This window comes from Theropithecus gelada, chromosome 11 (genome assembly GCF_003255815.1).
Source record: "Theropithecus gelada isolate Dixy chromosome 11, Tgel_1.0, whole genome shotgun sequence".
Lineage (NCBI taxonomy): Eukaryota > Metazoa > Chordata > Mammalia > Primates > Cercopithecidae > Theropithecus > Theropithecus gelada.
Window position 1 is genome coordinate 6,370,745 of NC_037679.1, and position 16,676 is coordinate 6,387,420.

At 41.4% G+C, this 16,676-nt stretch overlaps 1 pseudogene across 1 annotated transcript; it reads left to right on the forward strand.

The window, feature by feature from the left end:
- The first annotated feature begins 10,199 nt into the window (after positions 1-10,199).
- On the forward strand, positions 10,200-10,785 carry LOC112634840 (annotated as a pseudogene). The gene has a single exon (XR_003121833.1). The product of XR_003121833.1 is annotated as a 40S ribosomal protein S10 pseudogene (transcript).
- Positions 10,786-16,676: the final 5,891 nt, after the last annotated feature.

The following is a 16,676-nucleotide window of genomic DNA, read 5'->3' on the forward strand; positions in this document are numbered from 1 at the left end:
AAAAGAAAAAAAAAAATTTATATATATATATATATATATATATATATGAATGTTATGAGGAATAAGGTGCTAAATTATTCTTCCTAATAAAACTAACATTAAACCTTTTTTCAAAATTCACTTTTTCTTCAACTTTTTTTGAGAAATACAATTCAAATACAGAAAAATGCATAAATGTACAACTTAACAAATTTTTGTGATGTGGGCACCTAGGAAGCCACCATTAGGTAAAGAAATAAGTTATTTTTAGCACCCCAGAAGTCCTCCCTTCCTTAACCTTTCCTAGAGGTAACAGCTATCTGGCTTGGATAATAACCAACTGTAGCTTTGCTTTAGAGTTTTACCACCTAAATATGCAGTCCTAAAAAATATGCTTGTGGGCTGGGAGCGGTGGCTCATGCCTGTAATCCCAGCACTTTGGGAGGCCAAGGCGGGAGGATCACGAGGTCAGGAGATCGAGACCATCCTGGCTAACATGGTGAAACCCCGTCGCTACTAAAAATAAAAAAAAAAAATTAGCCGGGCGTGGTGGCGGGCGCCTGTAGTCCCAGCTACTCCGGAGGCTGAGGCGGGAGAATGGCGTGAACCCGGGAGGAGGAGTTTTCAGTTACACTCTAGTCTGGGCCACAAAGCAAAACTCCGTCTCAAAAAAAAAAAAAAATGCTTTTCTTAGTCGTGACCTTATTCAGTATTTTCCACCAAATTTCCTGAGTCTTCAGATCGCAGGTAGCAGATTGTGGTACTTCTCAACCTCTATAATTGCATGAGCCAATTTCTCATAATAAATATAAACTTACTATATTTTATTATATATTAATATATTTATGACTATATATACGAGAATTTATGTTATAATTTCATCTTGAGTAAGTTTTGCTAGTCTGTGATCTTCAAGGAATTGGTCCTTTTTATTTAAATGGCTGCATATATGTATACAGAGTGTTTCAGGTATTTCCTGATTATCCTTTTAATGTCTGTGAGGCCTGTAATGACCTTCTTTGTTTCATTCTTGCCATTGGTAATGTGTGTCTTCTCTCTTTCTCCTTCTCTTTTTGTCAGTATTGGTAGTTATTTATTAATTTTATTGATCTTTCCAAAGAGACAGTTCTATGGTTTTTTTCTGTTTTCTGTTTCAATTTTATTAATTTCTGCTTTCATCTTCATTATTTCCTTTCCTTCACTTGCTTTGGGTTTATCTTGCTCTTTTTGTGTTTAGTTTCTTAGGTGGAAGCTTACATGACTGATTTAAGACCTTTTTCTTTTTTCAGTGACAACCACTGTTAACATGATGGCTTGTTCCATTTACTCAGTGTGTGTACATGCATGTTTGCATGTAAATCTTTTATAAAATTGAGATCACAAAAATATTCTGGGTTTTTGCTTTTTAAACAATTTCTTTTTAAAATTATTTTTTCTAAATGTTGGATTCAAGGGGTACATGTGCATGTTTGTTACATGTTTACATGATGCTGAGGTTTGGGGTACCGATAGTCCCATCCCTCAGGTACTGAGTGTAGGGCCCAACAGGTGGTTTTTTAGCCCATGCCTCCTTCCTTTCGCCTGCTAATAATCCCAGTGTCTACTGTCCCCGTGTATTGAATGTTCAGCTCCTACTTATAACTGAGAACATGCAGTATTTGGTTTTCTGTTCCTACACTGTTAATTCGCTTAAGATAATGGCCTCCAGCTGCAACCACATTGCTGCAAAAGACATGATTTTGTTCTTTTTAATGGCCACATTCTTTTTGAATGTAAGCATTTAATGACGTAATTTCACTCTAAGCACTGCTTGACCTGCATCCCACCATTGTTTCCTTTTAAATAGTCTTTATCTTTGAGTCTCATAAATTTTAATGTTCTATTTGTTTCTTTGTTCCATTTAAGATCTTTTCTAATTTTCCTCAAGATTTTCTTTTGACTCATGGGCTACTTAGAAGTTTTTTATTTCCAAGTGTTTGAAGATTTTCCTGTTATCTATTTCTAGTTCTGTTCCATTGTGTTCACAGAACATACTTTTTGTTATTTCAATTCTTTTAAAGTTGTTAAAGTTTGTTTTATCACCTAGGATATGGTCCATCTTGGTTATTGTTCCATATGCAGTTGGAAAAAAATGTAATATGGTAGAGTATATTGATTGAATTATGAATATTGAGCCAGCTTTGGATTCCTGGGATAAAATTCACTTGGTCATGAAGTATTATTCTTAGTATTGTGAATCCCCCAAATTTGAGACAGGTCTCAGTTTATTTTGCCAAGGTTGAGGATACACGCTCATGACACAGCCTGATGAAGTCCAGACGAAAACATGTGTCTAAGGTGGACGGGGCACAGCTTGGTTTTACACGTTTTAGGGAGACAGGAAACATCAATCAATATATGTAAGAAGTACACTGGTTCCCTCCAGAAAGTCCGGGACAACTCAAAGCAGGGAGGGGGCTTCCAGGTCATAGGCAGGTGAGAGACAAATTGTTGTATTCTTTCGAGTTTCTGATAAGCTTTCTGAAGGAGGCAATCAGGATATGCGTCTATCTTAGTGAGCAAAGGGATGACCTTGAATAGAATGCGAGGCAGGTTTGCCCTGAGCAGTTTCCAGCTTGAATTTCCCTTTTAGCTTAGTGATTTTGGGGGCCCAAGATGTATTCCTTTCACCATATCTATTGCTGAATTCAATTTTCTGATTTTACTAATATTTGTTGTTGGGTAGTTTCCATAAATGTCAAATGGATTCAGTTTGTTGGTAATGTTGTTTAGCTCTTCTATAATTTTGTTAATTTTCTCTATACTGTGAAAGAAGCATTTAAGTCTCTAAATATAATTGTATATTTATATATTTGTCCTTTCAGTTCTTTCCGTTTTTGCTTAATGTATTTTGAAACTCTGCTGTTAGGGTGCATACACGTTTAAGATGATGTCTTCTTGGTGAATTGATTTTTTTATCATTATGCAATATTCTTATTTATTATTTGTAATATTTTGCTCTGAAGTTTGCTTTGTCTGATACTAATATATCCACACGAGCTTTCTTTTTTTCTCTTCCACCTTTCTTTTGATTAATATTTTCATAGTATTTGTCAGGCCTCTAAGTCCAAGCTAAGCCATCATATCCTCTGTGACCTGCACTATACATCCAGATGGCCTGAAGTAACTGAAGAATCACAAAAGAAGTGAAAGTGGCCTGTTTCTGCCTTAACTGATGACATTACCTTGTGAAATTCCTTCTCCTGGCTCATCCTGGCTCAAAAGCTCCCAAACTGGGCACCTTGTGACCCCCACCCCTGCCAGCCAGATAACCACCCTTTGACTGTAATTTTCCTTTACCTACCCAAATCTTATAAAACAGCGCCATCCCTATCTCCCTTCGCTGACTCTCTTCAGACTCAGCCCGCCTGCACCCAGGTGAAATTAATAGCTTTGTTGCTCACACGAAGCCTGTTTAGTGGTCTCTTCACATGGACGCGAGTGAAAGTATATCTTTTCCCATCCTTTTACTTTTAGCCTACCTATGGCATTATATTTGAAGTGAGTTTTTTGTAGACAGCATACAGTTTATGGTTATTCATATATTCTGGCAATCTCTGTCTTTTAATTGGTACGTTTAGACAGAGGTCAGCAAGCTACACTATAAGCCAAATCCAGTCCGTTACCTCTTTTTGTAAATAAGGTTTTCTTGCAACACAGCTGCACTCATTCACTTATGCATTATAGCCAATGGCTGCTTTTGTGCTATAGTGGCAGAGTTGAATGGTTGTGAAAGCCTGTATACTCACAAAGCCTAAAATATTTACTCTTTAAGCTTTTACAGAAAAAATTTGCCAAGCCTGTGTGTAGACCATTTACATTTAATGTAACTATTGATACATTTTGGTTTAGAGCTAGCATTTAATTTATTTACTGTTCATTCCCTCTGTTTTTGAGTCTTTCTGCCTTCTTTTGGGTTGTTTGAACATTTTATAATATTACATTTTAATTTATCTACTGCTTTTTTTCCCCACGTTTCTTTGTATAGCTTTTAAAGCAGTTGTCCTAGGGCTTACACATAAATAATTAACTTTCAACAGTCTTTTTATTATTTTTAAATTATTTATTTATTATTTTTTGAGACAGGGTCTCACTCTGTCACCCAGGCTGGAGTACAGTGGTGCGATCTCAACTCACTGCAACCTCTGCCTCCCAATTTGAAGTGATTTTCCTGCCTCAGCCTCCTGAGTAGCTGGGATTACAGGCACCTGCCATTACACCCAGCTAATTTTTTGTATTTTTAGTAGAGACGGGGTTTCACCATGTTGGCTAAGCTGGTTTCAAACTGCTGGCCTCATGATTCACCTGCCTTAGCCTCCCAAAGTGCTGGGATTACAGCGTGAGCCATCATGCCTGACCTTATTTATTTTTGAGACAGAGTCTCACTTTGTCACCCAGGCTGGAGTGCAAGTGGCATGATCTTGGCTCACTGCAACCTCTGCCTCTCAGCTTCAAGCAATTCTCCTGCCTCAGCCTCCCAAGTAACCGAGATTACAGGCAAGCACCACCACACCCAGCTAATTGTTGTATTTTTAGTAGAGACAGGGTTTTACCATGTTGGCCAAGCTGGTCTCAAACTCCTGACCTCAAGTGATCCACCTGCCTTGGCCTCCCAAAGTGCTGGGATTACAGGCATGAGCCACTGCACCCAGCCTCAACAGTCTTTTTAAAATTATATTTGATCACTTCATGTAGAATGTAGAAATTTTATCACTTTATTTTTTTATGTTCCTTCTTCATGTTGCAGCTGTTTTATGAATTATATCCATATATGCTTAAGACCAATTAGATAATTTTTTAATCTTTGTTTTCAACTATCAAACATATTTTAAAGAACTCGTCTATTATATTTACCCAGATATTTACCATTTGTGTTACTCTTGTTTTTAGTCCTGATGTTCTAAACTTCTTTCAGGTATCATTTCCTTCCTGATTTCAGAGTAGGTCTGCCAGCCATAAATTCTTAGTTTTCTTTCATCTGAGAATGTCTTTATTTCATCTTCATTTGCAGAGACTACTTTCTCTGTATATAGAATTCTAGGTTCTTTATTTTTTCTTCAACATTTAAAAAATGTTCTACTACTTCCTTTTGGCTTCAGTGGTTTCAGATAAAAAATGTGTTATTCAAATTATTGTTTCTCTATAAATCATGTATCATTTTTCTATGTCCACTTTCAAGCCTTTTTTTTTATTGTCTTTAATTTTTAGCAGTTTGATATGCTCTGTCTGAACATAGATTTCTTTGGATTTATCTTGTTTCAGATTCACTGAGCTTTCTGCATCTGTAGGTTTACATCTTTTGCCAAATTTGGGGAGTTTTCAGCCATTAATTCTTCAAATTTTTTTGCACTATACTTTTTCTCCTCTTTTTCTGAAACTCCAATGACATAAATGTATGCCTTTTAGTATTGGCTCTGAGGACAAGAAGTCCCTAGACTCTGTTCTTTTGTTTGTTTGCTTCCATCTTTTTTCTCTGTTGTTATATAGAATAATTTCTATCAATCCAATTTCAAGTTTATTTGACTCTTTCCTCTTTCATCTCTGTTCTGTTAAAGTCCATTCACTGCAACTTTTTCCCCAGCTATTGTCTTTTTTCAGTCTCATAATTTCCATTTGGTTTTTTAAAATATCTTCTAATCCTTTGGTGAGATTTTCTACTGTTCCATTCATTTCAAGAGTATTTTCCTTTACTTCTTAGAATATTTTAAAATATCTGCTTTAAAGTTTTTGTTAGAAAATTTCAACATCTGTGTTATCTTGGCTTTGATGTCTGTTGACTGTTTTCTCCCATGTGGGTCGAGATTTTCCTAGTTCTTCGTATGCTAAGTAATTTTGGATTTTATGCTGGAAATTTTGAGTGTTGACTATGGGACTATGGGTCTTTTAAAAATCTTATGGATAATTGACTTGAATGGGTTAAGGTTGCAAGTTTTGTTGTTTACAGTTTCAGAGTCAGTTCTCTTTCCAGACCCTTTGCTGTGTTATTCAGATATGTCCTGTGTATGCACTGTCTAGTGGCCTCTCTGGGACCTGGATAGTGGTATCTCACTTAGTTCCATTCCCAAAGACTGATACAATGCTTAGAATCAGATCTGTGTTCAGGAGTGAACCTAGGAATTCATGAGGAATTTTTATGGGGTTATGTTCTAAACCTCCTGTCTCTATGTCATCTCTCTGTTACTTTTAAGCTCCCTGGACTTCACTCTTTCAGTCTTTAGGTCAGAAACCTGGAACTTTAGTTACTCCTGTCTTCTGTGCACTTCTCATAACTGCACCTGCATTTGGTGCAGATGGGAGGGTAGTGGTAAGGGAGAAAAAGGGAAAAACAACAGGGGTTTGTCTCCTTCTCTTGAGATCTTAGCTCTTTCAATTGGAGGAAAAGTTTCCCCTTCTTCAGAGTTTTAGGCCCCTCTCCCCATCACTGCTGCAGCAATGCTGGGGGTCTGGGAAGAAAAACAAAAAGAAAGAGAGAAGAAGAAGAGGAAGAGGAGGAGGAAGAAGATGAAGAGGTGGAAGGAAGAAAGAAGGAGGAAGAGGAGAGAGGAAAAAGGAAGAGGAAAGAAACACAAAACACAGAGATTTCCCCTCCTCTCTGAGCATTAGAAATTCTTATTCTTGCTCTTCAAGCAGAGCTAGAAGTCTTCTAGCACTCTTTCTGTTTATGCCCTTCCAGGCTTATTTGAGTTCAAGGGATATCAGGGTTAAATGGGAATCTTATTGCTTATTTAGTGGCTCTTTGAATTCTTGTCTTTTCAGATCCTCCTGCCAGTGTTTACTTTTCAGTTATCACATACCTACATCATGCATTCTGTCTAGGTTTTACAGCTGCATTTAGTGAAGACACAGGACGGAGTATGCTCATTCCATCTTACCCAGAACGAGAATAAAACATTTTATTTAAAAAGTACAAAATCAGGCTAGGTGTGGTGGCTCAGGCCTGTAATCCCAGCACTTGGGAGGCTGAGGCAGGTGGATCACCTGAGGTCAGGAGTTCCAAGACCAGCCTGGCCCAATATAGTGAAATCCCATCTCTACTTAAAACAAAAAAAAAGTACAACAATTAGCCAGGTGTAGTGGCAGGCACCTGTATTCCCAACTACTGGGAAGGCTGAGGCAGGAGAATCACTTGAACCCTGAGGACAGAGGCCGAGATCATGCCACTGCACTCCAACCTGGGCAACAGAGTGAGACTGTCTCAAAAAAAAAAAAATTACAAAATTAGAAAATTTATTTAATAAAAAAATAGATGAGAAAGAATGTTGGAAATTCACTACCCTAGAACCACTGTGAAGTGTTTTTGTTTTTGTTTTTAAGAAGTGGGGTCTTATTATATTGCCCAGGCTGGACTCAAACTCCTGGGGGCTCAAGTGATCCTCTCAATTCAGCCTCCTGAGTAGCTGAGACTACAAGTGTGTGCTACCACACCCAGATCCACTGTGGACATTTGGCATCTACAACCTGACAGGTATCTTCTACGAAAATACATTGATTTTGGCTAGGCCCAGTGGCTCATGCCTGTAATCCCAGCACTTTGGGAGGCCAAGGCGAGTGGATCACGAGATCAGGAGATCGAGACCATCCTGGCTAACATGGTGAAACCCCGTCTTTACTGAAAATACAAAAAAATTAGCTGGGTGTGGTGGTGGGTGCCTGTAGTCCCAGCTACTTGGGAGGCTGAGGCAGGAGAATGGCATGAATTCAGGAGGTGGAGCTTGCAGTGAGCCAAGATTGCACCACTGCACTCCAGCCTGGGTGACAGAGCAAGACTCTGTCTCAAAAAAAATAAATAAATAAAAATAAATTAAATTTTAAAAAAAGAAAATATATTGATTTTACGAAATAAAAATGGAATTGGTATGGATTTGTGGTAAAAGCATGAATTCCACCTAGCTTGGATTTCATCTCTACCATTTACAATTTGTATGATTTTAGGCAAACTACTAATTCTCTCTTTTTTTTTTTTTTTGAGATGGAGTTTCACTCTTGTTGCCCAGGCTAGAGTGCAATGGTGTGAACTCAGTTCACCACAACCTCTACCTCCTGGGTTCAAGTGATTCTCCTGCCTCAGCCTGGCAAGTAGCTGGGATTACAGGTATTTGCCACCACGCCCGGCTAATTTTGTATTTTTAGTAGAGATAGGATTTTTCCATGTTGGTCCAGCTGGTGTCGAACTTCTGAACTCAGATGATCCGCCGTCCTTGGCCTCCCAAAGTGCTGGGATTACAAACGTGAGCCACCGTGCCTGGCCAGGAGTTTTAGTATTACTCAAACCAGTCTCCCAGAACCTTCGAAGATCAGGGTTTTAAAACATAATTTGGTGGGTAGGGGCTTGGGAAGTGCAGAATGCTGATTGGTCAGATTGAAGATGGAATCATGGGAGTCGAAGTGAGTTTTTCTTTCTGTCTTTTGTTCCTGGGTGGGATGGCAGAACTATTTGAGCCAGATTACCAGTCTGGGTGGTGTCAGCTGATCCAGCAAGTGCAAGGTCTGCAAAATATCTCAAGCACTGAGCTTAGGTTCTACAATAGTGATACTATCCCAAGGAGAAATTTGGGTAGGTTCAGACTCTTGGAGTCAGAGGCTTCATGACCCCTAAACCATAATTTCTAATTTTGTAGCTAATTTGTTAGTCCTGCAAAGGCAGACTGGTTCCCAGGCAAGAAGGGGGTCTTTTGGGGGAAAGGCTCTTATCAATTTTGTCTCAGAGTCAAACCATGAAGTGAATTCCTTCCCAACTTTTTATTCCCACATTTGTTCCTTCCATCTTCCTCCTCCCAACTTGATTTATATAAGGGAGTATTTCTTCAGGCACAGAACACATCCTCCTGCCCTATGAAAGAGAAAAAGAACGGAAAGACAGCTCATGTTTTTTCAGGGGTTAGTAGGCGTTTTTCCAAAGACCTTTATCAGTAGTTTCAACACATAATGTCATGGTAACCTGGTTTGGTATGTGGCGGAAGCTCAGATGCATCCATGTGTCGTGACCGCTCAGAGTACTCTGCCTCTACTTCTGCTCTCTGAAGTGATTCTTCCTTTGTGTGTGTGCTGGTGTCATGCAAAGCTGTGGTATCTGACACTGTCATTTTACAGATGTACTGTATTTTCCAGCTGCTAATCTTAGACGTGGAAATAATGATCTTGAGCTTCATTTCCCCCCTCTATTAGAGTTAAAGCCTGTAATTTTGCTCATTAGATTTGCAAATGAAGGTTATCTTATACTGTTTAGCTTGGTTAACCCTTAACTGTGGGTGGTGATGCACCTCCTGTCACGCTGATGAGAAGCAGCCTCTGCCTCCAAACTTCACCAAGGCCTCCTGCTGAAGGAGAGGTTGTGTGGGACAGGAACTGGAGATCAATAGGAAGAGGGCTGCAGGATCCAGGTCACTCCTCTTGAATGTCTCAGGTTTTCCTGATTCTTGAGCACTTAAACATCAACCTCTCATAATAATGAAGGAATTCAGAATATGCCACCCCAAAATATGCTGCTTTGGCATATTGATTATTTTGAGCTAAAGGAAATTGAGAAACAGCAGATGCAGAAAAGGATCTCTGCCCTCCTTTCCACCTAAAAGCAGGTGATCAAATTTGTCAGAGACTTAGAATCAACACAGAAATGGACATGCACAAACAAACTTACTAAAATAATCCGTATCTTGCATTAGTTGCTCCCATACATTTCCTAGTCCCTGTCCCACAGTTTACTGCCCCATGTTCAAGCCCCTTGCCTTGTCATATCCCCACAATTTGTCATTCTTTGTGTGAAAAGGTATATAAGCTTTTGGGCCTAACAGCTTCTTTGGGCTGTTATTTTCTTTTTAAAGACTCCTGTGTAAATGTGAAAATATGAAGCCTGTATGCTTTTCTCCTGTTAATCTGTCTTATGTCAGTTTCGTTCTTAGGCCAGCCACAGATCTAAGAGGGTAGAAGACTGTTTTTCCTCAACTACAATAGCAACAATAATAAGAGTACGCCTTAACGGGAGTTCGAGTTCCATCGGCTCCCATCCGGGCCATCCTGCCGCCTTAGCGGCTGCTGCTCCCCAGGATACTGGCAGGGGAGCTCTCTCCCACTCCCCACACACCCATTTCTGAATAGCGACAGGGGTTGGAGGCTAATTTTATGGGGTAGGGGGCCGCTGGTAGGTGAAGCTTGTCCGAGGGAGAGGGGGAGGATGAAGCCAGTGCATGGGGGAGACCTGCCAGATGTTGATGCCTAAGAAGAACCGGATTGCCATTTATGAACTCCTTTTTAAGGGGGGAGTCATGGTGGCCAAGAAGGATGTCCTCATGCCTAAGCACCCAGAGCTGGCAGACAAGAATGTGCCCAATCTTCATGTCATGAAGGCCATGCAGTCGCTCAACTCCTGAAGCTACGTGAAGGAACAGTTTGCCTGGAGACATTTCTACTGGTACCTTACCAATGAGGGTATCCAGTATCTCCGTGATTACCTTCATCTGTTCCCGGAGATTGTGCCTGCCACCCTACGCTGTAGCCATCCAGAGGCTGACAGGCCTTGCCCTAAAGGTCTGGAGGGTGAGCAACCTGCCAGACTCACAAGAGGGGAAGCCGACAGAGATACCTACAAACGGAGTGCTGTGCCACCTGGTGCCGACAAGAAGGCCGAGGCTGGGGCTGGGTCAGCAACCGAATTCCAGTTTAGAGACAGGTTTGGTCGTGGACGTGGTCAGCCACCTCAGTAAAATTGGAGAGGATTCTTTTGCATTGAATAAACTTACAGCCAAAAAAATAAAAAATAAAAAATAAAGAGTACACCTTAACAGGATGCTTCACAGATTACAAAGCACTCCCATAAACATTATCTCATTTAATAAGCATGATAGCCCCGTGAGATAAGTTATATTATCCTCATTTTCCACATTGAAGAATGAAGTCTATTAAGTAGGAAATACTTGGCTTGAACAAGGTTTTCCAACTAGACATCCAATGTAACTTCACCAGGCCAGAGCCTGCATCACCCAGCGTGAAGTAATGTGATGGGAACAGGTGCCACATGGCTCAGACATTCATGTCTTCCCACTCCATCTACAGGCACATGCCACTATACCCGGCTAACATTATCTTTTTCTCTTTTTGTAAAGACAAGGTCTTGCTTCATTGCCCAAGCTGGTCTCAAACTCCTGGCCTCAAGTGGTTCTCCTGCCATGGCCTCCCAACATGCTGGAATTACAGGCATGAGCCACCATGCCTGACCTAACTTGTTACTTCTCTAACCTCCTCCTATATCCTTCTCAGTCCTACTCCAGTCACAGGGATTCTTGCTGTTCCTCAAACACATCATCCACATTCTGGAGGCAGAACCTTTGTGCTTGCTGGAATCATTCTCTCCAGGTACATTCATGGTTCCTTCCCTCTGTCCCTTCAGGTCTCTGTTCAAACATTACCTCATCAGAGACACCGTGTCTGGGCACCCTGCACACATAGCACCCCTCATTACTCTCTGTCTCTTTCACCACAGTGCACCAAGGGTTCGTGGAATGTGCCCCAGGTACAGACCAACAATAATAAAACATTCAGACTAATATTCAGGCTGCCTTTTATTATCACTATGCAGCAGGAATTCTGAACAACATCAGTGATGGAATACTCTTCCCCAAGGAAGAAAACAAAAACAAATTTTCTATTAGTCTAAGTTCTAAACAGTTGCCACAGTCATGTTTGAGCTTTAAACATGTATATGAACATTTTTAATTAGCACATTTTATTGCTTAACCCTTAAGAAAAATGATGGCATTCTACTTGGAAGTTAATTCAGGGAACTTTAAGCTCTACAGCTGGCCCTGACATAAGCGGACATGACTATACATGATTGTTTCAAAAGTAAATTTGTTATAGTTGAAAGTCATTCAAGTTTTGGGTACAGTTGGCAGGCTCAAGTCCCATGGTGTGACATATCCCTATATAAGGATCAACTGTGGGCAAATATAAATTGACAAATCTTGCTATGCTCTGAATTTAACATGAACACGCAAGAAGGAACAAGCCATTGATAAAGGCAATGACAAATTTGAAGGCTTAAAAACAGAAACTACACAGCCATCTGATCTTTGGCAAACCTGAGAAAAACAAGAAATGGGGAAAGGATTCCCTATTTAATAAATGGTGCTGGGAAAATTGGCTAGCCATAAGTAGAAAGCTGAAACTGGATCCTTTCCTTACTCCTTATATGAAAATTCATTCAAGATGGATTAGAGACTTAAATGTTAGACCTAAAACCATAAAAACCCTAGAAGAAAACCTAGGTAATACCATTCAGGACATAGGCATGGGCAAGGACTTCATGTCTAAAACACCAAAAGCAATGGCAGCAAAAGCCAAAATTGACAAATGGGATCTAATTAAACTAAAGAGGTGCTGCACAGCAAAAGAAACTACCATCAGAGTGAACAGGCAACCTACAGAATGGGAGAAAATTTTTGCAATCTACTCATCTGACAAAGGGCTAATATCCAGAACCTACAAAGAACTCAAACAAATTTACAAGAAAAAAACAAACAACCCCATCAAAAAGTGGGCAAAGGATATGAACAGACACTTCTCAAAAGAAGACATTTATGCAGCCAACAGACACATGAAAAAATGCTCATCACTCGCCATCAGAGAAATGCAAATCAAGACCACAATGAGATACGATCTCACACCAGTTAGAATGGCAATCATTAAAAAGTCAGGAAACAACAGGTGCTGGAGAGGATGTGGAGAAATAGGAACACTTTTACACTGTTGGTGGGACTGTAAACTAGTTCAACCATTGTGGAAAACAGTGTGGTGATCCCTCAAGGATCTAAAACTAGAAATACTATATGACCCAGCCATCCCATTACTGGGTATATACCCAAAGGATTATAAATCATGCTGCTATAAAGACACATGCACACGTATGTTTATTGCAGCACTATTCACAATAGCAAAGACTTGGAATCAACCCAAATGTCCATCAGTGACAGACTGGGTTAAGAAAATGTGGCACATATACACCATGGAATACTATGCAGCCATAAAAAAGGATGAGTTCATGTCCTTTGTAGGGAAATGGATGCAGCTGGAAACCATCATTCTCAGCAAACTATCACAAGAACAGAAAACCAAACACTGCATGTTCTCACTCATAGGTGGGAATTGAACAATGAGATCACTTGGATACAGGAAGGGGAACATCACATACCAGGGCCTATTGTGGGGAGGGGGGAGGGGGGAGGGATAACATTAGGAGATATACCTAATGTAAATGACGAGTTAATGGGTGCAGCACACCAACATGGCACATGTATACATATGTAACAAACCTGCACATTGTGCACATGTACCCTAGAACTTAAAGTATAAAAAAAACCCCAGAAACTACAGTATTATTCATGCTTGTGACAGACCAATATATAGATATGCTTTTCTCTTTTTCAAAAAAAAGTTTTAAAAATTTAATCATTTTTTCCCTTTTTGATGTATTTATTTATTTATTTTTGACATGGAGTTTTGCTCTTGTTGCCCAGGCTGGAGTGCAATGGTGCAATCTCGGCTCACTGCAACCTCTGCCTCCCGGGTTCAAGCCATTCTCCTGCGTCAGCCTCCTGAGTAGCTAAGATTACAGGTGCATGCCACCAGGCCTGGCTAATTTTTTTTGTATTTTTAGCAGAGACAGGATTTCACCATGTTGGCCAGGCTGGTCTCAAACTCCTGACCTCAGGTGACCTCGGCTCACTGCAACCTCCGCCTCCTGGGTTCAAGCAATTCCCTAAGCCTCTTGTGTACTTGGGATTACAGGCATGCGCCACCATGCCCACCTAATTTTTTATTTTAAGTAGAGACAGGGTTTCTCCACATTGGTCAGGCTGGTCTCGAACTCCCGACCTCAGGTGATCCACCGGCGTTGGCCTCCCAGAGTGCTGGGATTATAGGCATGAGCCACGGCGTCTGGCCTGACAGAGGGATTTCTGTATCCCGGGGTTTCTTGCCTTGGTGCATCAGAAGAATCGGATCACACGTGGGCTTGGAGAATGAGTGCAAGGTGCTACTGAGTGGAAGTAGCTCTCAGCAAGTGGGGGTTCCAGAAGGGAGATGGTTTTCCCCTGGAGTCGGGCAGCTCATCGCCCAGGCTCTCCTCCAACTGCCCCAGCCAAACTCTGTGTTGTTCTGCAGATTGGGGGGCCTGCCGGCTTGCCGGTGCTGGTGCATTCCTCTTGACATCCAGCCACCTGTGTGTGCCTCCACCCATGTGCTCCTATGGAAGTCCAGCCGCTTCTGCTACGTCTCGGAGGTTTTTATAGGCACAGGATGCGGTGTGCAGGCCAGGGTAGTCATGGGAAATGCAACATTTGAACACCAGGGCAGGAGTGGCATCCTCACCTAGGTTCTTCGGGGTAGACCCCAGCCAGGGACCACCCTCTTCCCTTCCCAGCACTCCCATATTATTACGTATCTATGTAATAATAGTGCTACAAACTTACTAGCCTGAAGGAACACACATTTATTTTCTCTGTTTCTGTGGGTCAGGAGGACTTCCAGTTCCAAAATGGCAGCATAGAAGCATGCTGGCTTCACTCCCTCCACAATAAACCAAAAACAAATGTACAGTGTCAAGATTATCACCAGAAATATTCCAGAACTCATATATGAAAATGAGTTCCCAGGGTCACAAAGAAGTGAAAAACTCTAAGCAGGTGGTAAGAGAATTGGACTTCCACATTTGTGACGTTTCTCCCCTCATTCTGACTGGCATCAAGCACAAGAAAAAATTTCCCCCAACTCACAGTTTCTACACTGGAAAAAGTGAGGTTGAGGTGGATAACCAACTTCTCCATCATTCTGGGTTCCATGGGAGGAGACCCATCCCTACCTTAAAGCCACAGGAAGCACTGTGGGTGCCTGAAAGGAGAAATATCCCAGAGAACAGTCAGAACCCGCAGGGAGGGAAGACTACCATCCCCTGCCCTAGGAACTGCTTTGTAAATCAGCCAAAGATGACACCAAACCAGAATGGCCGTTCAGCAGCACCACAGTGCAGAAGGTTTGTTCCACAGGTCTTGTGAGGACTTTCACTCGCGTCCGTGTGAAGAGACCACCAAACAGGCTTTGTGTGAGCAACAAAGTTGTTTATTTCACCTGGGTGCAGGCGGGCTAAGTCCGAAAAAAGAGTCAGCGAAGGGAGATGGGGGCGGGGCCATTTTATAAGATTTGGGTAGGTAGTGGAAAATTACAGTCAAAGGGGGTTCTTCTCTGGCTGGCAGGCATAGGGGTCACAGGTTGCTCAGTGGGGGAGCTTTTGAGCCAGGATGAGCCAGGAGAAGGAATTTCACAAGGTAATGTCATCGGTTAAGGCAGGAACAGGCCATTTTCACTTCTTTTGTGATTCTTCAGTTACTTCAGGCCATCTGGATGTATATGTGCAGATCACAGGGGATATGATGGCTTAGCTTGGGCTCAGAGGCCTGACATTCCTGTCTTCTTATATTAATAAGAAAAATGAAACAAAATAGTGTTGAAGTGTTAGGGTGGTGAAAATTTGTGGGGGATGGTATGGAGAGAGAATGGGCGATGTTTCTCAGGGCTGCTTCGAGCGGGATTAGGAGCAGTGTGGGAACCTAGAGTGGGAGAGACTAAGCTGAAGGAAGATTTTGTGGTAAGGGCTGATATTGTGGGGTTGTTAGAAGAAACATTTGTTGTGTAGAATTATTGGTGATGGCCTGGATGTGGTTTTGTATGAATTGAAAAACTAAACGGAATAAAAGAAGGAGAAAAACAGGTACTAGAGGACTAAGAATTGGGAGGACCTAGGACATATAATTAGAGAGTGCCCAAGGAGGTTCAGCATAGCCCTGCCAGCAAAGATTATTTATTTACTTTAAGAGGGAGTTTAGAGTGGCGGTTTGTGATAGCACCAGGAGATATCAGCCGTGATGGCTTGGAGAAACAGTGTAAACTGGCAGTGTAAACAAGAGCAGGGCATTTAAGAGTAGTTGAGAATGGTGAATAGGAGTATGACTAGACAGAAGATAGTAGGGATGACAAGTTTTTTGGAGTACAGTCCAAGTTGGTCTGGAGTCTGGAATGAGACTGGGGCCTAATAAAAAGGTGCATCTATACAGGAGCTCAAATGGGCTGTATCTTGTAGCATTCCAAGGACAGGCCCAAATTCTGAGAAGGGCAAGTGGTAAAAGTATTGTCCAGTCCTTTTTAACTTGGTGGCTGAGCTTGGTGAGGTGTGTTTTTAAAAGACCATTAGTCAGTTCTACCTTTCCTGAAGATTGAAGACCGTAAGGAATATGAAGTTTCCATTGAATACCAAGAGTCTGGGTGATTTGACTAACAAAGGCCAGTCCATTATCGGACTGTATAGAGGTGGGAAGGCCAAACCGAGGAATTATGTCTGACAGAAGGGAAGAAATGACCTCAGTGGCCTTCTCAGACACTGTGGGAAAGGCCTCTACCCATCCAGTGAAAGTGTCTACCCAGACCAAGAGGTATTTTAGTTTCCTGACTCGAGGCATGTGAGTAAAGTCAATTTGCCAGTCCTAGGTGGGGGCAAATCCCTAAGCTTGATGTGTAGGGAAGGGGGTGAAGGCCTGAACAATACCTGAGTAGTAGTAGAATAGCAGATGGAACGCTGAGAAGTGATTTCCTAAAGATAGATTTCCACGATGGAA